At 36.7% G+C, this 27,714-nt stretch overlaps 1 long non-coding RNA gene and 1 other non-coding gene across 5 annotated transcripts; one reads left to right on the top strand and one right to left on the bottom strand.

Annotated features, from left to right (window-relative positions):
* Positions 1-6,938: 6,938 nt before the first annotated feature.
* LOC112788650 (small nucleolar RNA R71) lies at positions 6,939-7,045 on the bottom strand. Its single transcript, XR_003196007.1, has one exon. It is a non-coding gene; the product is annotated as a small nucleolar RNA R71 (small nucleolar RNA).
* A 10,214-nt stretch (positions 7,046-17,259) lies between these two features.
* LOC112784092 (uncharacterized) lies at positions 17,260-21,791 on the top strand. Of its 4 annotated transcripts, none has more exons than XR_003816551.2 (6): positions 17,493-17,798; positions 18,277-18,397; positions 18,749-18,826; positions 18,925-19,080; positions 19,558-19,715; positions 21,513-21,791. It is a non-coding gene; the product is annotated as an uncharacterized lncRNA (long non-coding RNA). The 4 variants fall into 4 exon arrangements; XR_011878660.1 differs by lacking the exon at positions 21,513-21,791 and adding an exon at positions 21,035-21,303 and having other exon boundaries at positions 17,494-17,798; XR_003816550.2 differs by lacking the exon at positions 18,749-18,826 and having other exon boundaries at positions 17,260-17,798.
* The last annotated feature ends 5,923 nt before the right edge of the window (positions 21,792-27,714 follow it).

Here is a 27,714-nt window from a genome sequence, read left to right as displayed (position 1 = left end):
ACATTGGAAGCACAAACATTGGTGGGGATTCCTGGATCAGTACAAGCACAAGCCACCATAGCAGGAAGCTCATCAAATGTCCAACTTAAGGACTATAACTAAAAGTGCTAGGGGGGAGACAACCCACCATGGTATGATCGTTCATTTTGCAATTTAATTTTATTTGGTTTTGTTTGTTTTTGAATTTTATTTTATTTTGTTATATTGAACTTGGAGTTTTGCGTCACATTCATATTAACACTGCATTCTGCATCTTTTCAGATAAAAAAAAAAAGCGATCACGCGACGCGACCGCATCAGCGACACGTCCGCGTCGCAAGGAGATGGGAGACAATATTAATATGAACAGAGAGTTTCGCAGGAGCAGCGCTGGAGGCGTGCCAATGGCACAAATCACTCCATGCGACCGCGTCACTGAGGCGACCGCGTCATATGGGAATAATGGCCTCCCACGCGACCGCGTCACCCACGCGGCCGCGTGCCATGAAAATCGATGTCAAAAAGGTGCATGGCCGAAAGTTGTGCTGGAATTGGGCCGGACTCGTGCTGGAAGCCCAAGCCCTCCCACACGAACGCGTGCCCCACGCGTCCGCGTCATGTTGGGAATCAGGCCATTCACGCGATCGCGTCAACCACGCGATCGCGTTACCCAGATTTTTGGCAAAAATGCGTTTAAACAGAGAGTTGTGCGAGCGCGAGGCTGCCCTCGCGCCAGCAGCATAAAACGGGTCACGCGACCGCGTGACCGACGCGACCGCGTCAATCAGTTTAAGCGCAAGTCGCGCGACCGCGTGCCCCACGCGACCGCGTCGCTTGCACCGCACAGCTCATCCAACTCTGCCAAAATATCTTATATTTTTCTTTTCCAAATCGTTATTTTTTTTTCTTCCCTTCTTTCCCTTCTCATTCTTCTTATTTTTCTTTTTTATTTTTATTTTAATTTATTTGCATACTTTCATTCATTGCATTATTTTCATTGGTATTGGAATTTTATTTGGGTCATTGTGGATTATCGCAAAATTATTTGGCAATTATATTTTTAAAGAGTTGCTTGCATGTTCAATTTAATACTTTCAAATAGCTTATTTACTATGCATGCTATGTGTTTGTGAAAAAGCCCATATGGCATTATGCACTTCTCTATTTTACTTTATACTATTCAATGCTTGCTTTTCACAAACTCCCTTTACTATTTTATTAATTGAATATAATTGTCAATACAAACATGGTGATTTATTACAAGTAATGCTTGGTCTATGCTACTCATGCCCTTTGCCGGCATGCCAATAAAAACCTTGCATTCACTTGTCCTTATATGCACTAGCTATTTTCCCATTGATGGCTTTTCACATGTACTCGCGAGCATGTGTTAATGTCAGTTATATCTTAATTAGAGTTACTCTTCTATGTTACATTTGATGTCTTTATTAGAGTTAATTGAGGTATTCCAGACTTATGATTGCTTTCTTTAATTTATTAAAGTTCTCGATTTATCCAAATTATTTTCATTCAAGTAGAATTTCCCCCTTTTGGCTTGGGTTAAATAATTGGTGACTCTTGAGTTATCAAACTCATTGTTGATTGAGAATTGGAATTCTTCAAGAATTAATTCATCCACTTAACTTACCTTCATAGTTAGAGGTTAATAAAGTGGGAGAAAAATCCAATTCTCATTACAATTGATAAGGATAACTGGGATAGGACCTCCAGTCTTCATACCTTGCCAAGAGTTTATTTTTATTATTAATTTATCTTTCATAATTATTCCTCTTTCTCAAAACCCCAATTTACAAACTCATAACCAATAATAAGAACATACTTCCCTGCAGTTCCTTGAGAAGACGACCCGAGGTTTAAAAACTCGGTTATCAATTTTAAAGGGGTTTGTTACTTGTGACAACCAAAACGTTTGTACGAAGGGATTTTTGTTGGTTTAGAGACTATATCTACAACGCGACTATTTTTATGACATTCTTTACTGGCAAAAAAAAAAAAAGAAAAAGAGCAAATAATAAAAGGGGACAAAATGCCCCAAAGTAAGTGGTGAAAGCAATGCATATGAGTTGTACTTGAAATTAGAATGCATGAATATGTGGAAAACATGGGTAATGGATAGTTAGATGTGGTATTATGATTACATGGATTGTCTAAAGTTAGGTGGAAAGTTTAAGTTAATTAAGGATTTAGATTTTAGTCCACTTGACCAAATACAATCCTACCTTGACCCTAACCCCATTACAACCCTTAAAAGACCTCTTGATATGTGTATTTGTGCATTAAATTTTTGTCGATTGTTAGATGAAGAGCAAGCCTTAGAAAGCAAGGATAGTAGAGAATTGAGACAATCGAACCTTAAACACATGAGTGATTAGAGTGTACACACTTCCAGTGAGGGTTCGATGCTCAATTCCTTGTTCCCTGCTTTCATAAGCTATTTTCTTCTTGCAAGTCTATTTGTACTTCATTTTTATAATTTGAATTAGTGAAATCCAGTTCATATTTATTCTTGGAGATTTAATTACTTTTAACTAAGTAGGTAGAAACATTCTGCATGTTGTTGCATTCATATACATAGGTTGCATTTCATACATTTTACCATTCCTCTTCATCTTTATAGTTCTCTTGAGCTTAGCATGAGGACATGCTATTGTTTAAGTGTGGGGAGGTTGATAAACCACTATTTTATGGTTTATCTTGTGCTCAATTGAGTGGTTTTTATCTACTCTTTACCCACTTATTCATAATATTTGCATGGTTTTATATTTCCTTCCTGATTTTGTGCTATGATTGAAAACATGCTTCTTTGATCTTATATTTGCTTATTATTAATCCTCTCTTATTACCATTAGATGCCTTGATATGTGTGTTAAGTGATTTCAGAGATTATAGGGCAGGAATGGCTCAGAGGATGGAAAGGAAGCATGCAAAAGTGGAAGGAATACAAGAAGTTGGAGAAATTGCTAAGTTGTCCAGCTTGACCTCTTCACACTCAAACGGCTATAACTTTAGCTACAGAGGTCCAAACGATGCGGTTCCAGTTGCGTTGGAAAGCTAACATCCGGGGCTTCGATTTTGAATATAATTTGCCATATCTGCCTAAAGAGCGGATAATTTATACGCTTTTTGGCATTATTTTTAGTATGTTTTTAGTAGAATCTAGTTACTTTTAGGGATGTTTTTATTAGATTTTATATTAAATTCACATTTTTGGACTTTACTATGAGTTTGTATGTTTTTCTGTGATTTCAGATATTTTCTGGCTGAAATTGAGGGACTTGAGCAAAAATCAGATTCAGAGGTTGAAGAAGGACTGCTGATGCTGTTGGATTCTGACCTCCTTGCACTCAAAGTGGATTTTCTGGAACTACAGAACTTAAAGTGGCGCGCTTTCAATTGGGTTGGAAAGTAGACATCCAGGGCTTTCCAGCAATATATAATAGTCCATACTTTGCCCAAGTTTAGATGACGCAAACTGGCGTTCAACGCTAGCTCTCTGCCCAATTCTGGCGTCCAGCGCCAGAAACAAGTTACAAGTTGGAGTTCAACGCTAGAAAAGGATCCAAAGCTGGCGTTGAACGCCCAAAACAGCCTCTGCACGTGGAAAGTTAAAGCTCAGCCCAAGCACACACCAAGTGGGCCCCGGAAGTGGATTTATGCATCAATTACTTACTTCTGTAAACGCTAGTAACTAGTTTAGTATAAATAGGACTTTTTACTATTGTATTTTATTCCCGGATTGTATTTTTGATCCTGTGATCACGTTTTGGGGGCTGGCCTCTCGGCCATGCCTGGACCTTTCACTTATGTATTTTCAACGGTAGAGTTTCTACACTCCATAGATTAAGGTGTGGAGCTCTGCTGTTCCTCAAAGATTAATGCAAAGTACTACTGTTTTTCTATTCAATTCAACTTATTCCGCTTCTAAGATATTCATTTGCACTTCAACCTGAATGTGATGAACGTGACAATCATCATCATTCCCCCACGAATGCGTGCCTGACAACCACTTCCGTTCCACCTTAGAATGGATGAGTATCTCTTAGATTTTTTAATCAGAATCTTCGTGGTATAAGCTAGATTGATGGCGGCATTCAAGAGAGTCCGGAAAGTCTAAACCTTGTCTGTGGTATTCCGAGTAGGATTCAATGATTGAATGACTGTGACGAGCTTCAAACTCGCGAGTGCTGGGCGTAGTGACAGACGCAAAAGGATAGTAAATCCTATTCCAGTATGATCGAGAACCTCCAGATGATTAGCCATGCAGTGACAGCGCATCGGACCATTTTCACAGAGAGGATGGGACGCAGCCATCGACAATGGTGATGCCTCCAGACGATTAGCCATGCAGTGACAACGCATCGGACCATTTTCCAGAGAGGATCAAAAGTAGCCATTGACAACGATGAAGTCTTACATAAAGCCAGCCATGGAAAGGAGTAGGAATGATTGGATAAAGACAGCAGGAAAGCAGAGATTTAGAGGAACGAACGCATCTCTATACGCTTATATGAAATTCTCACCAATGAATTACATAAGTATCTCTATCTTTACTTTTAGTTTATTTATTTATTATTAATATTCGAAAACTCCATATCCATCTAATATCCGCCTGACTGAGATCTACAAGATGACCATAGCTTGCTTCATACCAACAATCTCCGTGGGATCGACCCTTACTCACGTAAGGTTTATTACTTGGACGACCCAGTGCACTTGCTGGTTAGTTGTGCGAAGTTGTGAAGTTATGTTTGGACCATAGTTCTGTGCACCAGTGTTTGGCGCCATTGCCAGGGAAAGAACGAACAAATAATTTTACAAATTTACTAATCTGAGTAATAATTTTGCATACCAAGTTTTTGGCGCCGTTGCCGGGGATTGTTCAAGTTTGGACAACTGACGGTTCATCTTATTGCTCAGATTGGATAACTTTCTTTTCGTTTTCTTTTCAAAAAAAAAATTTCAAAAAATATTTCAAAATCCTCTCACATGTTTTCGAAAAAAATATACAAAAATCCAAAAAATTATAAAATCATAAAAATCAAAAATTTTTTTGTGTCTCTTGTTTAAGTCTTGAGTCATATTTTAAGTTTGGTGTCAATTGCATACTCATCTTGCATTTTTTGAAAATTCATGCATTCATAGTGTTCTTCATGATCTTCAAGTTGTTCTTGGTAAGTCTTCTTGTTTGATCTTGATGTTTTCTTGTTTTGCATCTTTTGTTGTTTTTCATATGCATTTTTCGTTTGTTAGAGTCTAAACATGAAAGATTTCTAAGTTTGGTGTCTTGCATGTTTTCTTTGCATATAAAATTTTTCAAAAATGTGTTCTTGATGTTCATCATGATCTTCAAAGTGTTCTTGGTGTTCATCTTGACATTCATAGCATTCTTGCATGCATTCATTGTTTTGATCCAAAATTTTCATGCATTGTATCTTTTTCATGTTTTTCTCCTTCATCATTAAAAATTCAAAAATCAAAAAAATATCTTCCCCTTTTCCTTCTCATAAATTTGAAAATTTGAATTGACTTTTTTAAAATTTTTAAAATCTAGTTGTTTCTTATGGGTCAAATCAAATTTTCAATTTGAAAATCTTATCTTTTTCAAAAATCAAACCTTTTTCATTTTTTCTTAGTATTTTCGAAAATTATAAAAATATTTTTCAAAAATCTTTTTCTTATCTTTATCACATAATTTTCGAAAATAACATCATCAATTAATGTTTTGATTCAAAAATTTCAAGTTTGTTACTTGCTTGCTAAGAAAGATTCAAACTTTAAGTTCTAGAATCATATTTTGTGATTTCTAGTGAATCAAGTCATTAATTGTGATTTTAAAAATCAATTCTTTTTCAAAACTAATTTCAACCATATCTTTTCAAAAATATCTTTTTATCTTATCTTTTTCAAAAGCTTTTTTTTTTTTCAAAAATTTGATTTTAAAATATCTTTTCTAACTTCTTATCTTCTTATCTTCTTATCTTTTCAAAATTGATTTTCAAAATTTGTTTCAACTAACTAACTAACTTTTTGTTTGTTTCTTATCTTTTTCAAAACTACCTAACTAATCCTCCTTCTCTAATTTTCGAAAATATCTCCCTCTTTTTTCAAAAATTTCTTTTTAATTAACTAATTATTTTAATTTTTGATTTTAATTTTCAAAAATTACTAATCTTTTTCAAAAACTATTTTCGAAAATCACTAACTCTTTTTCAAAAATAATTTTCGAAAATTCTCCCTCTCTCTCTCATATCCTCATCTCAAATCACTGCTCCCATCCTTACCCTTGTGTTTGGATTCTTCATTCTTCTTCACCTCTATTCCTTTTCTTCTTCTACTAACAATAAGGAACCTCTTTACTGTGACATAGAGGATTCCTCTTCTTTTCTTGTTCTCTTCTCTTTCTTATGAGCAAGAACAAGGAAAAAGGCATTCTTGTTGAAGCTGATCCAGAACCTAAAAGGACTCTGAAGAGGAAACTAAAAGAAGCTAAATTACAACAATCCAGAGACAACCTTACTGAAAATTTCGAACAAGTAAAGGAGATGGCAGCCGAACCCAACAACAATGCAAGGAGAATGCTTGGTGACTTTACTGCACCAAATTCCAATTTACATGAAAGAAGCATCTCCATCCCCACCATTGGAGCAAACAATTTTGAGCTGAAACCTCAGCTAGTTTCTCTGATGCAACAAAACTGCAAGTTTCATGGACTTCCATCTGAAGATCCTTTTCAGTTCTTAACTGAATTCTTGCAGATATGTGATACTGTAAAGACTAATGGAGTAGATCCTGAAGTCTACAGGCTCATGCTTTTCCTTTTTGCTGTAAGAGACAGAGCTAGACTCTGGTTGGAATCTCAACCTAAGGATAGCCTGAACTCATGGGATAAGCTGGTCAAGGCTTTCTTAGCCAAGTTCTTTCCTCCTCAAAAGCTGAGTAAGATTAGAGTGGACGTTTAGACCTTCAGACAGAAAGAAGGTGAATCCCTCTATGAAGCTTGGGAGAGATACAAAGGACTGACCAAAAAGTGTCCTACTGACATGCTTTCAGAATGGACCATCCTGGATATCTTCTATGATGGTCTGTCTGACTTAGCTAAAATGTCATTGGATACTTCTGCAGGTGGATCCATTCACCTAAAGAAAACGCCTGCAAAAGCTCAAGAACTTATTGACATGGTTGCTAACAACCAGTTTATGTATACTTCTGAGAGGAATCCTGTAAGCAATGGGACGCCTCAAAAGAAGGGAGTTCTTGAAATTGATACTCTGAATGCCATACTGGCTCAGAACAAATTATTGACTCAACAAGTCAATATGATTTCTCAGAGTCTGAATGGATTGCAAGCTGCATCCAACAGTACTCAAGAGGCACCTTCTGAAGAAGAGGCCTATGATCCTGAGAACCCTGCAATAGTAGAGGTAAATTATTTAGGTGAACCTTATGGAAACACCTATAACTCATCATGGAGAAATCATCCAAATTTCTCATGGAAGGATCAACAAAAGCCACAACCAGACTTTAATAATGGTGGAAGAAACAGGTTTAATAATGATAAACCTTTTCCATCATCTACTCAGCAACAGACAGAGAACTCTGAACAAAATACTTTTAATTTATCAAATTTAGTCTCTGATCTATCTAAGGCCACCCTGAGTTTCATGAATGAAACAAGGTCCTCCATTAGAAATTTGGAGGCACAAGTGGGCCAGCTGAGTAAAAGGATCACTGAAATCCCTCCTAGTACTCTCCCAAGCAATACAGAAGAAAACCCAAAAGGAGAGTGCAAGGCCATTGAATTAATCACCATGGCCGAACCCAAAGAAGGAGAGGAGGACGTGAATCCCAGTGAGGAAGACCTCCTGGGACGTCTAGTGATCAATAAGGAGTTTCCCTTTGAGGAACCAAAGGACCCTGAGGCTCATCTAGAGACTACAGAGATTCCATTGAACCTCCTTACACCCTTCATGAGCTCTGATGAGTATTCTTCTTCTAAAGAGAATGAAGATGTTACTGAAGAGCAAGTTGCCAAGTTCCTTGGTGCGATCATAAAGCTGAATGCCAAATTATTTGGTAATGAGACTTGGGGAGATGAGCCTCCCCTGTTCACCAATGAACTAAATGCATTGAATCTACTGAGATTACCTCAGAAAAAAGTGGATCCTGGAAAGTTCCTCATACCTTGTACCATAGGCACCATGACCTTTGAGAAGGCTCTATGTGACCTTGGGTCAGGGATAAACCTCATGCCACTCTCTGTAATGGAGAAGCTGGGAATCTTTGAGGTACAAGCTGCTAGAATCTCACTAGAGATGGCAGACAATTCAAGAAAACAGGCTTATGGACAAGTAGAGGACATGTTAGTAAAGGTTGAAGGCCTTTACATCCCTGCTGATTTCATAATCCTAGACACTGGGAAGGATGAGGATGAATTCATCATCCTTGGAAGACCCTTCCTAGCCACAGCAAGAGCTGTGATTGATGTGGACAGAGGAGAATTAATCCTTCAACTAAATGAGGATAACCTTGTGTTTAAAACTCAAGGATCTCTCTCTGCACCCATGAGAGGAGGCATGAAAAGCTTCTCTCACTATAGAGTCAACCAGAGCCCCCACAGTCAAACTCTAAGTTTGGTGTTGGGAGGCCACAACCAAACTCTAAGTTTGGTGTTGAACTCCCATATCCAAACTCTAAGTTTGGTGTTGGGAAGTCTCAACAATGCTCTGAACATCTTTGAGGCTCCATGAGAGCCCACTGTCAAGCTATTGACATTAAAGAAGCATTTGTTGGGAGGCAACCCAATGTTTATTTATCTAACTCTATTTTTATTGTTTTTCATGTTTTCTTAGGTTCATGATCATGTGGAGTCACAAAAAAATTAGAAAAATTAAAAACAGAATCAAAAACAGCAGAAAAAAATCACACCCTGGAGGAAGACCTTACTGGCGTTTAAACGCCAGTAAGAAGCATCTGGCTGGCGTTCAACGCCAGAACAGAGTATGGTTCTGGCGCTGAACGCCCAAAAAGGGTAGCATCTGGGCGTTTGAACGCCAGAATTGCACCCTGGAGAAGAGCTGGCGCTGAACGCCCAGAACAGGCATGGTTCTGGCGTTCAACGCCAGAAATGGGCAACAAATGGGCGTTCAATGCCCAGAACAAGCACCAATCTGGCGCTGAACGCCCAGAGTTGTGTGCAAGGGCATTTTACATGCCTAATGGGTGCAGGGATGTAAATCCTTGACACCTCCGGATCTGTGGACACCACAGGATCATCTCAGGATCTGTGAATCTCACAGGATCCCCACCCACCTCACCCTCTCTCTCCATTCATGGTCATCCCTTCTGTTTTCCATTCACCACTCACATCCATACACACGTACCTCCATCTCCTCCGTATCTTCTTCTTCTTCTTCTTCTATTCTTTCTTCTTTTGCTCGAGGGCGAGCAATATTCTAAGTTTGGTGTGGTAAAAGCATAGCTTTTTTTTGTTTTTCCATAACCATTAATGGCACCTAAGGCCCATCGAAACCTCAAAGAGGAAATGGAAGGCAAGTGCTTTCACCTCTGAGCCATGGGAGATGGAAAGATTCATCTCTAAAGCCCATTACTAAGAAAAGGATGGAGCAAACAAGAGAGCCCACTCATGGAGCTCAAGAAACACATGAGGAAGCTCATCATCAAGAAATCCCTGAGATACCTCAAGGGATGCACTTTCCTCCACAAAATTTTTGGGAGCAAATCAACACCTCCCTAGAAAAATTAAGTTCCAACATGGGACAACTAAGGGTGGAACATCAAGAGCACTCCATCATCCTTCATGAAATTAGAGAAGATCAAAAAGCAATGAGGGAGGAGCAACAAAGACAAGGAAGAGACATAGAAGAGCTCAAGGACATCATTGGTTCCTCAATAAGGAAACACCACCATCACTAAGGTAGACTCATTCCTTGTTCTTATTTTTTCTGTTTTTCGTTTTCTATGTTAAGTGCTTATCTGTGTTTGTGTCTTATTACATGATCATTAGTAATTAGTAACTATGTCTTAAAGTTATGAATGTCTTATGAATCCATCACCTCTCTTAAATGAAAAATGTTTTAAAGAACAAGAAGTACATGAGTTTCGAATTTATCCTTGAACTTAGTTTAATTATATTGATGTGGTGACAACACTTTTTGTTTTCTGAATGAATGCTTGAACAGTGCATATGTCTTTTGAAGTTGTTGTTTATGAATGTTAAATATGTTGGCTCTTGAAAGAATGATGACAAGGAAACATGTTATTTGATAATCTGAAAAATCATAAAAATGATTCTTGAAGCAAGAAAAAACAGCAAAGAACAAAGCTTGCAGAAAAAAATATATAGCGAAAAAAAATAAAAAAATAAAAATAGAAAGAAAAAGAAAAAGCAAGCAGAAAAAGCCAAAGCTCTTAAAACCAAAAGGCAAGAGCAAAAAGCCAATAGCCCTTAAAACCAAAAGGCAAGGGTAATAAAAAGGATCCCAAGGCTTTGAGTATCAGTAGATAGGAGGGCCTAAAGGAATCAAATCCAGGTCTAAGCGGCTAAACCAAGCTGTCCCTAACCATGTGCTTGTGGCGTGAAGGTGTCAAGTGAAAACTTGAGACTGAGCGGTTAAAGTCAAGGTCCAAAGCAAAAAGAGAGTGTGCTTAAGAACCCTGGACACTTCTAATTGGGGACTTTAGCAAAGCTGAGTCACAATCTAAAAAGGTTCACCCAATTATGTGTCTGTGGCATTTATGTATCCGGTGGTAATACTGGAAAACAAAGTGCTTAGGGCCACGGCCAAGACTCATAAAATAGCTGTGTTCAAGAATCATCATACTGAACTAGGAGAACCAATAACACTATCTGAACTCTGAGTTCCTATAGATGCCAATCATTCTGAACTACAATGGATAAAGCGAGATGCCAAAACTATTCAAGAGGCAAAAAGTTACAAGTCCCGCTCATCTGATTGGAGCTATGTTTCATTGATAGTTTGGAATTTATAGTATATTCTATTCTTTTTATCCTATTTGATTTTCAGTTGCTTGGGGACAAGCAACAATTTAAGTTTGGTGTTGTGATGAGCGGATAATTTATACGCTTTTTGGCATTATTTTTAGTATGTTTTTAGTAGAATCTAGTTACTTTTAGGGATATTTTTATTAGATTTTATGTTAAATTCACATTTCTGGACTTTACTATGAGTTTGTGTATTTTTCTGTGATTTCAGGTATTTTCTGGCTGAAATTGAGGGACTTGAGCAAAAATCAGATTCAGAGGTTGAAGAAGGACTGCTGATGCTGTTGGATTCTGACCTCCCTGCACTCAAAGTGGATTTTCTGGAACTACAGAACTCAAAATGGCTCGCTTCCAATTGCGTTGGAGAGTAGACATCCAGGGCTTTCCAGCAATATATAATAGTCCATACTTTGCCCAAGTTTAGATGACGCAAACTGGCGTTCAACGCCAGCTCTCTGCCCAATTCTGGCGTCCAGCGCCAGAAACAAGTTACAAGTTGGAGTTCAACGCCAGAAAAGGATCCAAAGCTGGCGTTGAACGCCCAAAACAGCCTCTGCACGTGGAAAGTTAAAGCTCAGCCCAAGCACACACCAAGTGGGCCCCGGAAGTGGATTTATGCATCAATTACTTACTTCTGTAAACCCTAGTAACTAGTTTAGTATAAATAGGACTTTTTACTATTGTATTTTATTCCCGGATTGTATTTTTGATCCTGTGATCACGTTTTGGGGGCTGGCCTCTCGGCCATGCCTGGACCTTTCACTTATGTATTTTCAACGGTAGAGTTTCTACACTCCATAGATTAAGGTGTGGAGCTCTGCTGTTCCTCAAAGATTAATGCAAAGTACTACTGTTTTTCTATTCAATTCAACTTATTCCGCTTCTAAGATATTCATTTGCACTTCAACCTGAATGTGATGAACATGACAATCATCATCATTCCCCCACGAACGCGTGCCTGACAACCACTTCCGTTCCACCTTAGAATGGATGAGTATCTCTTAGATTTCTTAATCAGAATCTTCGTGGTATAAGCTAGATTGATGGCGGCATTCAAGAGAGTCCGGAAAGTCTAAACCTTGTCTGTGGTATTCCGAGTAGGATTCAATGATTGAATGACTGTGACGAGCTTCAAACTCGCGAGTGCTGGACGTAGTGACAGACGCAAAAGGATAGTAAATCCTATTCCAGTATGATCGAGAACCTCCAGATGATTAGCCATGCAGTGACAGCGCATCGGACCATTTTCACAGAGAGGATGGGACGCAGCCATCGACAATGGTGATGCCTCCAGACGATTAGCCATGCAGTGACAACGCATCGGACCATTTTCCAGAGAGGATCAAAAGTAGCCATTGACAACGGTGAAGTCTTACATAAAGCCAGCCATGGGAAGGAGTAGGAATGATTGGATGAAGACAGCAGGAAAGCAAAGATTCAGAGGAACGAACGCATCTCTATACGCTTATCTGAAATTCTTACCAATGAATTACATAAGTATCTCTATCTTTACTTTTAGTTTATTTATTTATTATTAATATTCGAAAACTCCATATCCATCTAATATCCGCCTGACTGAGTTCTACAAGATGACCATAGCTTGCTTCATACCAACAATCTCCGTGGGATCGACCCTTACTCACGTAAGGTTTATTACTTGGATGACCCAGTGCACTTGCTGGTTAGTTGTGCGAAGTTGTGAAGTTATGTTTGGACCAGGGTTCTGTGCACCAGTGTTTGGCGCCATTGCCAGGGAAAGAATGAACAAATAATTTTACAAATTTACTAATCTGAGTAACAATTTCGCATACCACTGCCCCGACGCCAGGCGACGCGAACGCGTGGGTCACGCGGACACGTGACCTGGCAGAAATGCAACCCGCGCGGCCGCATGAACGACGCGGCCGCGTAACCTTTCCGCGACCTGAACATAACAGAAATCGCAGGGGGCAATTTCTGGGCTGTTTTTGACCCAGTTTGTGGCCCAGAAAACACAGATTAGAGGCTATAAAGTGGGGGAATGCATCCATTCAAAGGGGGCTTTCACAATTTACAATTTTAGGAGTAGATGTAGTTTTTAGAGAGAGAGGTTCTCTCCTCTCTCTTAGGATTAGGATTTAGGATTTCTCTTAGTTTTAGGAGTGACTCTCAATCTCAGGTTCTTTATTTTTATAGTATTTATTTTCCAAATTTAATTTATGAACTCTTCCATATTACATATAATTTTCTTAATTAATGTTATTTGAGGTATTTCAATTCATGATTGCTTTCTTTTATTTACATGATTACTGCTCCCCATCTGAAGACATTTTTTATTCAGTAAATTTACTATTTTCTTCCTTTTGGCTTTGGTTAAGTAATTGGTAACGCTTGAGCTATCAATAAAGCAGTGATTGAAATTGGGAGTTGCTCCAATAACTCTAGTCTTTCCATCGGAATTGACTAGGACCTGAGGATTAAGCTAATTAATCCACTTGATCTACCTTCATAGTTAGAGGTTAACAAAGTGAGATTAAAATCCAAATTTCATTAGTGTTGACAAGGATAGGACCTCCAGTTCTTATACCTTGCCAAGAGATTTTATTTTATTTTTATTATTATTATTTTATTTTACTTGTCATATAACATATTCCCACCTTACTTCCTAAACCCCAATTTACAAACTCATAACCAATAATAAGAACATACTTCCCTGCAATTCCTTGAGAAGACGACCCGAGGTTTAATACTCGGTTATCAATTTCAAAGGGGTTTGTTACTTGTGACAACCAAAACGTTTGTACGAAGGGATTTTTGCTGGTTTAGAGACTATATCTACAACGCGACTATTTTTATGACATTCTTTACTGGCAAAAACCCTAACGTCATGCATGCGCACAACCCTCTGTGCGTACGTACAGGTGAACATTTAGCAAAGTGTGCATACGCACAGGTCCCTGCACGTGGTTTCATTAATGAAGCACGTGATCCGCGATTTTGGGGGCCTTTGGCCCAGTTTTGGAAGGCTTGATGATGAATGGAAAGTGCTATATCAAGGGGAATTGAATCCATATGAAGACATAAGCTTTCATTTTAGGTGGTTTTACAACATAATTAGGAGTAGGAGTAGGAGTAGTGTATAAATTCTCTCCTAGGGTTTCATTTCTATTTCCATTGTAGCATTTATAGTTTCAAGCTTTGATCTTGGATTTTGCTTCTTTTATTGTAGGTATTCTCAATTTCTCTTTAATTACATCTTTTGCTTTTATTTTCTTATGGTTCAAGTTACTTTGTTTATATATACAATTTTGGTATCTAGAAGTTTTGATTGATGAATTTAGTGTTTTAAGCTTTCTTTATGCCTGGTTGATTGTCTATTGTTGATATTGTGAATATTTTGGTTATAGTTTTCATTTTCCTTTGCAATTTCTTATGTTTTGTTTTTATGCCCACCAAGTGTTTGTGAAAATGCCACTTAGTAAGTTTGAGTAGATTTTCACACCTTGGCTTGGGATTTGAGTTCCTAGGATACTAGAGTCATAATGTCTGACATTTAGTGGCTATTCTTGGGTAGTTAGTTGACTCTTGTTTCCATTGACACTAGCTTTTTACCAATTAATTTGGTAAGTTAGCTAGGACTTATAGATTAAGGTCAATTATGCTTGCTTGACCTACTCCTCGATGTTTGGGGTTAACTAAGCGAGATTGACTCATCATAGTTGCCATAGTTGTGTTTATGACGATGATAGGATTCCTTGGATCCTCTTATTCCCAAGTCAAGGCTTTTCATGCATTAATAGCATTTCTCTAAGTTTTGATCTAGCTTCCTTTTTACTTACATTTATATCAATTTTGATCATTTGTAAGTTCTTTTATTTCTTAGTTCTTTTAATCTTTCATTTATTGATTTCAAAACCCCTTTGTTCTTACAACCAAGAGTGTAACACTTCAATTGCATCCACGAGGGAGAACGACCCGATGTTGAAAGATTCTCAGTTTATATGTTTTGAATTGGAAAAGATCAAACTTTGATTGAGAGGATAGATTGTCGGTTTGGACTATACTCACAACGGAATTATTTTATCTAATTTTCGAACCGGCTCAAATCTTCTCTATCATACTCCCATTAACGAATGTGGAGGATCAACTAAGGAGCATAGTGAGGGAGTAAACTTGGAGCTTCAAGGTGAAGAAGAGGAGTTAAAGTAAGAATTAGAATAATTAGAGGAAGCCGTATTGGTTAAAGAGGAAGAAGTGGTTGAAGACCTAGGAGATGTTGAAAGTCCATGGGAACCAAAAGTTAAAGAGCCCTCAAAGGTTGAACAGGTTGATCAAGAGATGGATTCAATCATTGATGAGTTTCTATCTATAATTGAATCCTCTCACATGGGCCATGAAATTGAGGTCATAGAAGAATGTGCACAACCTCCCATACCTTTGGTAAGCAATGAAGAAGAGATTGAATTGAAAAAAAGCTACTAAGAGGAAGATGTTGAAATTGAAGAAGCTTACAAAGAGGTGGAAGTTGTCAAGGAAGAACACAAGGGAGTAGAGCTTGCAAGGACATGGGAGACACCTCTCCCCAAGCCATCACCATCCATCCTTTCACTCAAGTGGGTAAATCTCTTATCTCTAAGCTTTATGATTCCACTTGAATATGGTTTGCTTGAGATAGATGGGCAACTTAGAGCTCTTTGTGACTTAAAGAGTAAAAGGGAGATGGTTAGTGGTTGGAAACATCATTCTAGGTCTAATATGGTTGCATGCTTAAAGTTGAATTGCAAGGGTTGGAGTCATGCTACATTGAATGGGTCTAGAAAGTTGTTTGGAAGATTAAATGAGAATTCCAAGGCTAAACCACCCGGATGGAATCATGATGATCAACTTGAATACGGGTGTGAAAACAAAGTGTGGGATTCCGGATTACACAAAGAGAATCAATTTTGGGAGCTCATGGTTTGTGAAGAACTCCATCAAAGTTTGGAGCTATACTTTTGAATGATGGAGGTTATTGGAAATTCAAGCATTGGTGGAAGTTCCAAGATGAATTCAAGCACAAGCCACCCTGATGAGAGCTCCCCATAAGTCCAACTTAAGGACAATAAATAAAAGTGCTAGGTGGGTGACACCCCACCATGGTAACATCTTTTCATTTTTCTTTTTTATAAATATTGGTAAAATTAGTTTGATTTCACGTTCACCACGGTAACATCTTTTCATTTTTCCTTTTTGTAAATATTGGTAAAATTAGTTTGATTTCATGTTTTGTTTGGTTAGTTAAGTTTATTTAGTAGTCTAGTATGTTAAATAAGGTTTTATGATGTTTTGGTAGCTGTTTGGAGGTTTGGAATGCTTGTTTTGGTGCTAGAACTTGGAAAATTTTGAAAAACAGGGCACTCAGCCATGCGTACGTGTCACCCACGCGTACATGTGACCCCAAGAATTTCAACCCCTCACGCGTACGCCTCGCCCACGCGTATGCGTGACATCCAAATTTTTCAGGCGCAGTCCAAAAACCAGAGAGTTGCGCGGATAGGGTGTTGAAATTGTGCGTCTAGCACAATTTTGATCCATGCGTACGCGTGATCCACACGTACACGTCATTTATCTCTCTCTTCACTCACGCGTGCAAATCGATGATGCGTACGTGTCGCACCTCACTTCTGCAACTCACGCGTACGCGTGACATGAAGCGTACGCGTGACCCCTGTCCTGTTTCACCCACCTCTTTTTCTTCTCTTATTTCCATTTCTTTCCTTCTTCTCTCTTCTCTTCTTTTCTTTCCTTCCTTCAACCATCATCTAACACTACTAATCACCATCTATCACCAACTCTTTTAGTTAGTTAGTTAGTTATTTAGTTAGTTTAATTTCTGTTTAATTTTCTATTTTCATTATAAGTGTTGGATTATTAATCTTTTTTACTGTTTATTGCTGCTAATTACTATAGGGTGTTATTTTGACATCATTTTTGTTAATAGTCATTGTTGGATTCTTTGTTGAGGTTACAATTTGTTACTTGGTTTTGAGTTCTTAATGCATAATTTTGTGCATACCAAGTACTTGTACAATGCCTTCAAGCTTTCTAAATCTTTTAAATTGCATTTTTTGGCCACCATGTGATTTGATCTCATTATTTATGATGAGAAAATTTGTGAATTATCAATGTATTTTTTTGTTAGGTGATGATGATTGTTTATGATTGCCCTTCATTTACATCACCTATTTCATGCATTGAGATTTTGGAATTGTGGAATTGGATCGAAAGCTTACCTAGTGACATATTTTTTAGCTTTTCCACTACAAAAAAATGATATAAAATGGCATTAATATTATGGGGGTTCTATAAAAATGCCCTAATACTTGAATATTATGTCGTTTCTTACTGTTGTCGTAATTAATTTGTAATTAATAGCGGTTGTTTTGGATTCTGGCGATTTTAAAATGCCATTATCAACTTGTATAAAATGCCCAACCCTAAATTAACCCCTCCTCATTCCCACTTTGAAATGCTGCCACTGTGAGAGAAATCTTAAAGCTATGCCACTACAATCTCCTCTGTCACGATCTCTCCTCCGACAACAATCCTCTCCAGCGACGACCTCCTCTGGCGAAGTCTCCTCCAGCGGTGACCTCCTCTTGCAACGTCTTCTTCAACGGCGATATTCTCCTGCGATGATCTCCTCCTGCTAGCGGCGTCTCCTCGAGCGACGGTCTCCTCCGACAACATCTCCTCCAGTAGCGACCTCCTTCTGCAACGTCTTCTCCAGTGATGGTCTCCTTCGGTAGACTCACGAGTAGGTTCTTCTCCCTATTTTCCTTTGTTCTCTTGAAAATATTTCATTCTAATCGATTCTCTTAGGCTTGCCTTAGATTAGATGAACAAATTTAATTAATTTGGTTTGAATCTCAGCATAGTACTCAAAATGTTTCTCGTTCTTTATTCTCAACATGTATATGCTCTATTTTGTTGTTCAATTTCCATAAAAGAAAAGCGGAAAACACTCTATAAATTGATTGAAAGAGATTGATGGTGAAACCAAACACAATTTCAACTATTTCAAAATTGACTGTAACTAAATTGTTTCATCATCATCTTTTCATTGCTGTTTTAACATGGCTCTACTAGTGTCAGATGAGTTAAAACTTGAAAAGGTGATTAATTAGGCTGTTGGATTTATGTGTTCTGTGTCAAATATCAAATATGTGACACTTTCTAACTTTGGGAGTGGGAGAAATTAGAAGTTACTGAATTAACAATTATCATACTTGCAGAACTTTAACAACTATTTCAGGCTTTAATCTATGTCCCGCATATTAGAACACTCGGAGATGCTCTTATAAATCGACTGCGATATCCTCAACAAGCTGATGGAGAAATGAACCCCAACTACATGTGAGATTGTACTATGTGTCTCTTATTTTAATTTGTATCAAAATGCATTGATTAAGAATAGATGTACAGAAAATGACTAGATAAAAGGAATTGAATGGTGGGAACATATATATATATGATAAGGTGCAGCAGTGTTTTCTCAACCAGGGAGGCACATCAGAATTGAATAATAACGATTTTTCTCTATACCAAAAAGATTTTCTAAAACGAGAAAAAGAGAAAAGAAGAAACTTAATTGGGATGGTAATCTAATTATGGATTAGAGGATTCTTCTTAATTGTTTTGCTGTTATTATTATATCTCTATGGTGTAAACTAAGTAATACATACAAAACATGGTTATTATTAATAGAACACCACCACTCTACAAATAAAGCTCCTCCCCACCCACTACTACCTCATACCAACCAATTTCTACTCTTCCCGTAGGGTAAGATCTTCCACTCATCTAACTTCTTAATTACTTTCTTGTTTTCTATATATATAATCTTTTGATTTGATGGTACTTTATCTTCAACTCTGTTTCAGATAGTGGATCCATCAAACTATATCTAGCTGGAAGTGGAAGAAGCGGAATATAAAAAGATTGGTAGTTTTTGTGTATATGTATGAGAGTAAGTCAAAGGTTGTTGTGTTAAGGGAGGAGAAGCATATAAGAATATATATGGGGCAGCAATCTAGCAAGTAAGTTCTTATTAAACTTTCATCTTTCCTTATTGAATTTTTTTCATTTAATTTTTGAGTTAAATTTTTGTTGTTCTTTTTCTAATTAAGAAAAAATAAAAATTGATTAATTGAAATGATGGATGGTTCATAGAGAAACCAGAGAGAGCCTGAAGTCAGGGGGATCACATCTACACTTAGAGAACTGCATATTTATATTCTCATCATGGTTCTTTTTATTTTCTCTCAATTTCTCTCTTTATAATTACTTAGGATGAAATAAATGAAAATTCGGGCTAATATATATAGTGAAATTTTACTCCATTTATCTCTATTATCTTATTTTCTGGTACATTTTAAATTAAATTAAGTATATAAAACCAACTTTTAAGTTTTAACTAGTTAATAATATTAATTAATTTTTGTGTATTAAATTGAACTAGGATTTGTAAACTGGTATATCTAATTTATTAAGGCAATTTTGTGCGTCTTGTTCAGGAATGCATCTCTTACTATAGGAATGTGCTCACAAGGCCAGTGGGAAAAAGTTACCAAGGGTTCTTGGGTTTGATCAATGTCTCCTTTTGACCACAAGCTCTTAAATATAAGGACTGCTAGCTCAACACTGGAAAATTTTGAGGTGTCTGTCGAAGAAGGTAAATGGTCTTAGTTGTGTTTGTCAAATTGATGTGTTATAGCTTCTTGTTGTGCTATTGATCCATCTTAAGAACACTGTCAACCGGCTCTAATGCTGCTCTCTCTCTCTCTCTCTCTCTCTCTCTCTCTCTCTCTCTCTCTCTCTCTCTCTCTCTCTCTCTCTCTCTCTCTCTCTCTCTCTCTCTCTCTCTCTCTCTCTCTCTCTCTCTCTCGCAAAATTTTTTGCATATCGTGTTGTATTGTTAATATTGGGTATTACTTTAACGAGTTTGGCATCCTTCTTAAGCAAATCGTTAGCATTTTATTATAGCAGCGCAATGGCAGTTGGGGTCATTTTTGTGATTCTTTACCAAGTAACTTATTACTATTCCTCGATATTTAGAACTTTAGATAGTTTGACTGTACTCTCATATGATGTTTAGGATGAGTCTTCTTGTTGAGAAATCGACCAAGACTTCATCAATTCTTCCTCTCAAGAAAACGTCGGCTCTTGTTCATGGCTTATCTTGACTGATCCAAATTTTTCTTGCAATATCTTTGACGGTCTTGGTCATTAAGGCAAAAATGCAAAACAATTACTATTCATGGCTGAAATTACATCCCATAATTCATTGGGCTGTAATTTATTTTATACTAAAAATCCCACTTAGTGAAATTTTCATAAAGCGAACACCCGAGGGCAAGCCATATGTGGTATGACTATTTCTTAAAGAAAAAAACTATTCATACACCAAACACACCACACACCTGTATCACTATTCTTCAATAATTTAAAATACATGGTGCGTGTACGGTTTTTTCTCCTTTGGCTTCCTTTATTTTAAGAACTGACCCATTCCCCCTATTTTGTACACAACCTTTGCTACTTACTTGTAGATTATCTTTTTTAATTAACAATGAAGAATTGCTCATTTTCAAGCCAATCACACTCATTCCATGCTTTCTTTTCTTCATTTTCACTCTTTCAATCACACTATTGAAAATTTAATTATGTAGCATTGTAATTCATCTATAATTTACTTCACAACCTACTTTGATCTTTCATAATAACAATTGAGACATCAATTGATCTTTTATATTAACTATTAGAAATTCTTGTGATTTATCTTTTATTTAATTCTCTAACAATTGAGGCATCAATTGATATTGTGATGGAGGTTAAAATCTTTTTTTTCTTCCACGACACTGTTGGCTCTTATAAAAATTGTGATGTTGAAAATTCTAACTGAAATTGATTTTTGATTTTGAATTTGATCAATAGTGAATAATATTTAATGGATCCTACAAGTGTTTATACAGTGTGTCAAATTGGTGTCAGGTACAAGGATGTATGCGTAGCAGGATTGTTTCTTCAATTTGATGAAAGTCAAACTTTGTTTCTTCCATTTCATTGCTCATGATTGTGCTGTAATTTATAGCTCCCCTGTCCAATGTCCCTTTTACTTTTAATATTCTCTCTTTAATTGCATATATATTGTAACTAGCACTAGCAGGTAATTAAGTAGCAACATCATTTAATTTATATATACAAATCTTGCTTTAATTGTGAAGAAAAATGATCTAATTCTATTGGCTTTGCTTGAAAAATTTTGAAGGGTTAGCACTTTCCGTTTGCATGTTGATTAGTTTGTGTTTCATTCTAAAATCTCCTAGATAGCTGGTAATAATTAATTAGACATTATTATAGAAAAATAATAATAATAATAATAATAATAATAATAATAATAATAATAATAATAATAAGAAACCAAGCTGTGAAATGAAAATTTATTAAAATGAATATGATTTTCTTTCAGGCAAAAATTAGGCGTGAAAATAAGCACTCTAAAAGCAAATAATCAAGACAAGAAGGATTGGAGTGAGGACAGAGATTCTCATGACAAAGTGCATCAAAAGCTATGATGGAGATTTTATGTATTAAGAATTATATGTTAAAACATTTATAATTAAAAAATTATATTATGTTAGATACTTTATTTGTATAGGGGTTATTATTTTTTATTTTTAATACTAAAAAATAATATATTATGTTTAATACATTTTTTATGAGTTATATAATATTTTATTTATGAGTATTGATTTTTTGTTATTGAAAAAGTTTAATAAAAAAATTATTTGTTTAATTCGATAAAAATGACGGTTAAAATTTGTCTTTGTAAATGATAAAAATGTTACTTTTGTCCGGTAAAAAGGGCGGTTTGTAACTGCCATTTTAAACAACATAAAATGCCATTTTAACTCAATAAAAATGGCGGTTTCAAACGCCATTTTAACCAACTAAAAATGCCATTTTAACCAATCAAAACGCTGCTCTGTCAGGGTAAAAACAGCGGTTCGTAAACACCGTTTTAACTAACCAAAAATGCCATTTTCATTCTAGAAATAATGGCGATTTGAACTTCCATTTTAACCAATCAAAACTGCCATTTTAACCTTGGAAATAACGGCGGTTTGAACTGTCGTTTTAACCAACAACAAAAATGCCATTTTATTTGGAAATAATGACGGTTTGCACTGCCATTTTAACCTATCCAAAAACTACGTAATAATTAGAATGGCACCCAAAATTACGTCGTTTTTTAAAACCACCGTTTCTGGTAATAATGGCGGTTTAAACCGCCGTAAATACCCAAAAAACTGCCATTTTAACTAGATTTTTTTGTAGTGTTCAAGCTTTGTGGACCATGATTGCTATGTGATTGATTTTCACTTCTATCTTCTTTGTCCTAAGTTCCATATCACCCATGTATTTCACCTCTATGTCATTTAGGTGTTGCAAACAAACTTCAATTTGTGTCATTGTTTGATGTGTGAGCTTTATATTTCAATTGGTTCACTAAGTTTACTTGCACATCAATCAATGTCCCTTCATTATCCAATTCACAATTGCTTGATTATTTGCTTGAGTGCTTTCATGCTTCTTTATTACTTGTTTGTTTATCTTAACCTACAAGTTTTCTTTAAAGTATTTCAAGCACACTAGAATGAGTGAAGTGCTTACTTCTTTTGTGTAATTGTGACATAGCTCTCTATGCTAATGTGTGTGATCTAAATGGCGCCCAATTTAGAATTCACACACTTGTTTCACCCATGTCACATATTGAGTCACTCACTTTATTTTAGTAATCATCACCTCATTCCAACAATTTACGCTTCCTTACTTTTGCATTTTCTCATCTTACTATGCTATTTTCTATTTTTCATGGGTAAATCATCATAAACAAAGACGGAAGTGAGAGAAAGAATATGTAGTAGCCGGTTGATCCACCAGCTGAATGTGGCAATCCAGAAAGTCACCGTACCCCTTTGCTCATCTTCTGAATGCACTGAGGATGGTGCAGACTTTTAAGTGTGGGGAGGTCGTCTGACCGATCGGCCATTTTTGGGTGACAAATTTCTAATCCCAACACTTTTGCATTTCATTTTTAGGTCTTTTAGAATTTTAGTTGCATTTTCTTAGTTTGCATATATATAATAAGCTTAGCCAAAATAATAAAATTTTTCAAGGATGTTATCTATAGGGTACCCCAATTGATTTGAGTAAATTTTTTTTAGAACTTGCTTGAATCATATATATTGTGAAACATGTTTTTTTGAGCTAAGAACACATAAGCATGTGAGTTTTGAGCCTAATTGTGTGGTTACATCATATAACCACTATTTTCATTCTTGTGTGTATTATTCTCTTTCTATGATTGTAATCTTTGATTTGTTTGATTCTTTATGTCCATTATTTTGTGTATAAATGCATTTAAATAATTGAGGCTATCGTTTCATTTAGCTCACTTACCCAAATAGCCTACCTTTTATCTACCATTGTTAGCCAATTTTGAGCTTATGCTAAACCCCTTTTGTTCTTAATTTTAGCACATTACAAGCCTTAAAGTGAAAAACAATAAATGTCTTAATTTAGATCTTTGATTAGCTTAGGATAGTGAGAGTGTTTATCATTTAATAGTGGAAAGTTTGGGACATTGGGTAGAGATAAAAGTGTGTTTTTGTATTTTTGTTAAAAATCATGGGAATTGGGTACGTACTCATGCATTAAACGTTTAAACCATATGCATTGGTATCTTTATATATAATTCATCAAAAATAAAAAGAGAAAAACAAAAGAAAAATAAAAAGAAAAAAATAGAAAAAGAAAAAAAAGAAAGGAAAAAGAAAAGCAATAAAAAGGGGACAATATGCCCCAAAGTGAAATTCAATAATAATCAATGCATATGGGTTATGATTGAAAAGAATGCATGAGTGTATAAAAAACTGAAGAATGGGTAGTTAGGTTAGCATTTGAATTTTATAGGTTGTTAGATGGGTTAGGTGGGAAGCTTAGGTTAATCAAAGATTCAAATTTCAAGCTCACTTGACCATATGCACCCTTACCTTTACCCTAGCCCCATTACAACCTATGGGAAAGTCCTCATGATATTTCTATGCATGCATTGAATAATTGTTGATTGTTAGATGAAAAATACATCTTGGAAAGCATGATTAGAAGAGAATTGAGTGAATCAACCCTATACACTTGAGCGACCAGAGCAGATACACATTCGGTGAGGGTTCGATTTCTCAATTACATGTTTTCACCTATGATTATCTCTTTTCTTGCAAGTTTGTAAAATCTTTTCAATAACTCAATTTAATTGTGGGTTTGATTTGATTGATATTACTTTAGCCCTTGTGTTCATATATTTATTCTTGGGAATTGATTTATTTTGACTAAGTAGTTGCAATCATGTAGATAGGTTGCAATTAGATAGTTTACTTGCATTGAATAAATGTTAGTACCCTTTGTCTCTTTCTTGGTTTAGCATGAGGACATGCTTGGTTTAAGTGTTGGGAGGTTTGATAAACCCCAATTTTGTGGTTTATCTTGTGCTGAATTTGGGGGATTTTATCAACTTATCTCACATTTATTCAATGAAATAGCCTGCTTTTGTAATTCTCCCTAAATTTGTGCTTAAGAGTGAAAACATGCTTTTTAAGCCTTAAAATTGCTAATTTTAATTCGCTTTAATTCCATTCGATGCCTTGATATGTTTGTTGAGTGATTTCAGGTTCATAAGGCAAGTATTGGATGGAAAAAGTGAAGAGAAAGCATGCAAAGTGGAGAATTCATGAAGAAATGAGCATTTGGAGAACTAAAGGCCACGCGCACGGGTCATCCACGCGTACGCGTGAAAAGTACATTCATGGCCATGAGCACGCGTCACCCACGCGTACGCGTGAGGAAGAAATTTGCCAGCGACGCGCATGCGTCAACCACGCGCACGCGTGACGCTGATCACGTGACCTCATTAAAGTGAATTCGCTGGGAGGGGGATTTCTGAGCTTTCCAGGCCCAAATCCAACTCATTTCTGAAGCTATTTGATGCATAACTCAAGATGGGTCTTGGGGGAGCAATTAGATTAGCTTAGGATCATGTAGGGTAGTTTTCTAGAGAGAGATGCTCCCTTTTCTCTAGAATTAGGGTTCTTAGGTTAATTTTCCTCTTAGATTTAGGGTTTAATTCTTGCTTTTATCTTGTTTTCTTTACAATTTCTTGCTCTATTGTCTTGATTTCTGATGCACGGAAACTTGTCTCTCAACAAATTTCTCTCGACAAGTATACCGAATTGTCGTCAAGTAAAACTCACAATAGAGTGAGGTCGAATCCCACAGAGATTAACGGATTAAGCAATCAATGGTTAATTGATTATCCTAGTTAGACGAATCGTATTGGAGTGATAAGTAACAAGGAAAGGTAAATGGCATAAAAGTAAAGAAAGTAATAGAGTGCAGAGAAGTAAAATGGCAAGAAAAGTAAATGTAAGAACTAAAAATAAAATGAAAATTGGGATCAAGAGATATTGCAATTCTCCGGATCAAGTTCATTCTCATCTCTTCCTCAATCAATGCATTCATTGATCTCCTTGGCAATCTTAAGTGATTGGATCCCAATTCCTTGGTAATTCAATCTCTTAAATCTTGATCAATAGCCAATTCCTTGGTCTAATTGCTCATGAGAAGAGATGAAGTTTGGTCACTGATTATACCACACACATTCATAGATCAAAGTATTGGTAGGATTAAATGTCACAATATCCATCCAACCCCCAACCTAATCCAATGTGAGAGAGCATTTCTAGCATGATTTTCTCATTCTTCTTCCAAGGTTCAGAGGAAATCCAAGTATGAGCAATTTCTCTTCCGAGACAATTATTCAATCGGATGAAGATCGAAAGCTCTCTAGTAAAATCAAGAGAAAAGAAAGAAGAAGAAGAATAAGAACTACAATTGATCCATTGAATCACAATAGAGCTCTCTAACCCAATGAAAAAGTTAGTTGATCATTGCTCTACCAAAATAGAAAAGAAAGAAAGTGCAGAAAAGTAAAGATGAAGATTAAAACTAAAATGAAAACTTCAAAATTCATAAATGAAAAGTACAAAGAAAAGAAAGAGAAAGAAAAGTGTGTGAGGGGAGGGAGTCCGAAGACCCCTCTTTAATCCCCTATTTTTCAGTATGTCCCTCTTGAATGTAAAAACTAAGGCCCTTATATAGGCTCTCCTAAATTACAAAATGAAAGCAAATTACAATTAAATGAAAATTCCTATTCTAGATGCTTCTTGTGGCCTTGATTGGTTGACACTTGTGGGCTTGCTTCCTTGAGGTTGGGTGGTCCTTGAAAGAGAAGTGAATCAAGTTGAGGTCCAGGTGCTAATCATTAGTGCCACCGTTAGCCTCACTAATGCTACATGTGTGGCATTAGTGCTGAAGTTAGTGTGGCTAACGTCACACTTGCTACCCAGTTGGTGTTTTTGGGGCTTAAAAGATGCATCTTGTTTGTGCTCCAATTTTATACCCACTATGGACTATTATATATCGTTGGAGAGCTCTGAATGTCAGCTTTCTAACTCAACTAAAATCACCTCAATTGGACCTCTGTAACTCAAGTTATGCTCATTTGAAGTGGACAAGGTCGCTGGCCTAGTCGCTGGCATTATTGGAAAACGTGAGTGCCAATAACGTCCGCGATCAGGGGATGAAATTTTCCAGGTTCTGGAGCCCAAAATTAATTTCCACCCCATACTATTATATAGTGTTGGAAAGCCCTGGATGTCTACTTTCCAACACTTTTGGAAGCGCATCATTTGGAGCTCTACAGATCGAGTTACACTTCTTGGAAGGTGAAGAGGTCAGCTGGCCTTACTACAGGTTGATACCATGTTCATCTTTGCACTTTCGGGGCAGGTTTTCTCCCTCAAATTTAGTGTCCACCATATAGTGCCATATATGCTTGGAAAGCTCTGGAATCTTACTTTCCAATGCCACTAAAATCACCTCATTTAGAGTTTTGTGGCTCAAGTTATTCTTGTTTGAAAAAGGCATGGTCAGGCTGCCAGGTGAGACTTTTGCCCACGTTAACTACCACCTTAATGTAGTTAACGTGGCCATTAACGTGGGTCTTTTTGCTTCGCAAATGTTAGTGGAGATCACCTTTTCCACTAACGTTGGCATCTCCCTTTCCTTCCACGTTAGTTCCCACGTTAATGTAGTTAACGTGGAAGCTAACGTGGGTCTTTTTGCTTCGCAAACGTTAGTGGCACTCACTTTTCCACTAACGTTGGCATCTCCCTTTCCTTCCACGTTAGTTCCCACGTTAATGTAACTAACGTGGGTCTTCTTGCCCCTTCGCTAACGTTAGTGGTGTTTACTTTTACCACTAACGTTCCATGCTCTCCTTCTTCAAAGTTAATGCCATCAACTTTCTCATTAACGTTGGGGCTTCTCTTTTCTTCCACGTTAATGGCCACGTTAGTGGCACTAACGTAGCCACTAACGTGGCTCTTCTCTGCTTCTTGTTACCTGAAATCAATCAAACAAAGTGCATTAAAGTCTTGCTCTTAATCATGGGATCATGCATCATCCAATTTATCATTCAATTCATGCATAATTCTCATGAAAGCATTCAAAATTCACAATGTTGCTTGAATCATGGTATGATTGCATTTTCA

The sequence above is a fragment of the Arachis hypogaea genome, chromosome 20 (assembly GCF_003086295.3).
Source record: "Arachis hypogaea cultivar Tifrunner chromosome 20, arahy.Tifrunner.gnm2.J5K5, whole genome shotgun sequence".
Taxonomy (NCBI): Eukaryota; Viridiplantae; Streptophyta; class Magnoliopsida; order Fabales; family Fabaceae; genus Arachis; species Arachis hypogaea.
Note: the sequence above shows the minus strand (reverse complement) of the source record. Positions and strands in the feature narration are given on the sequence as shown.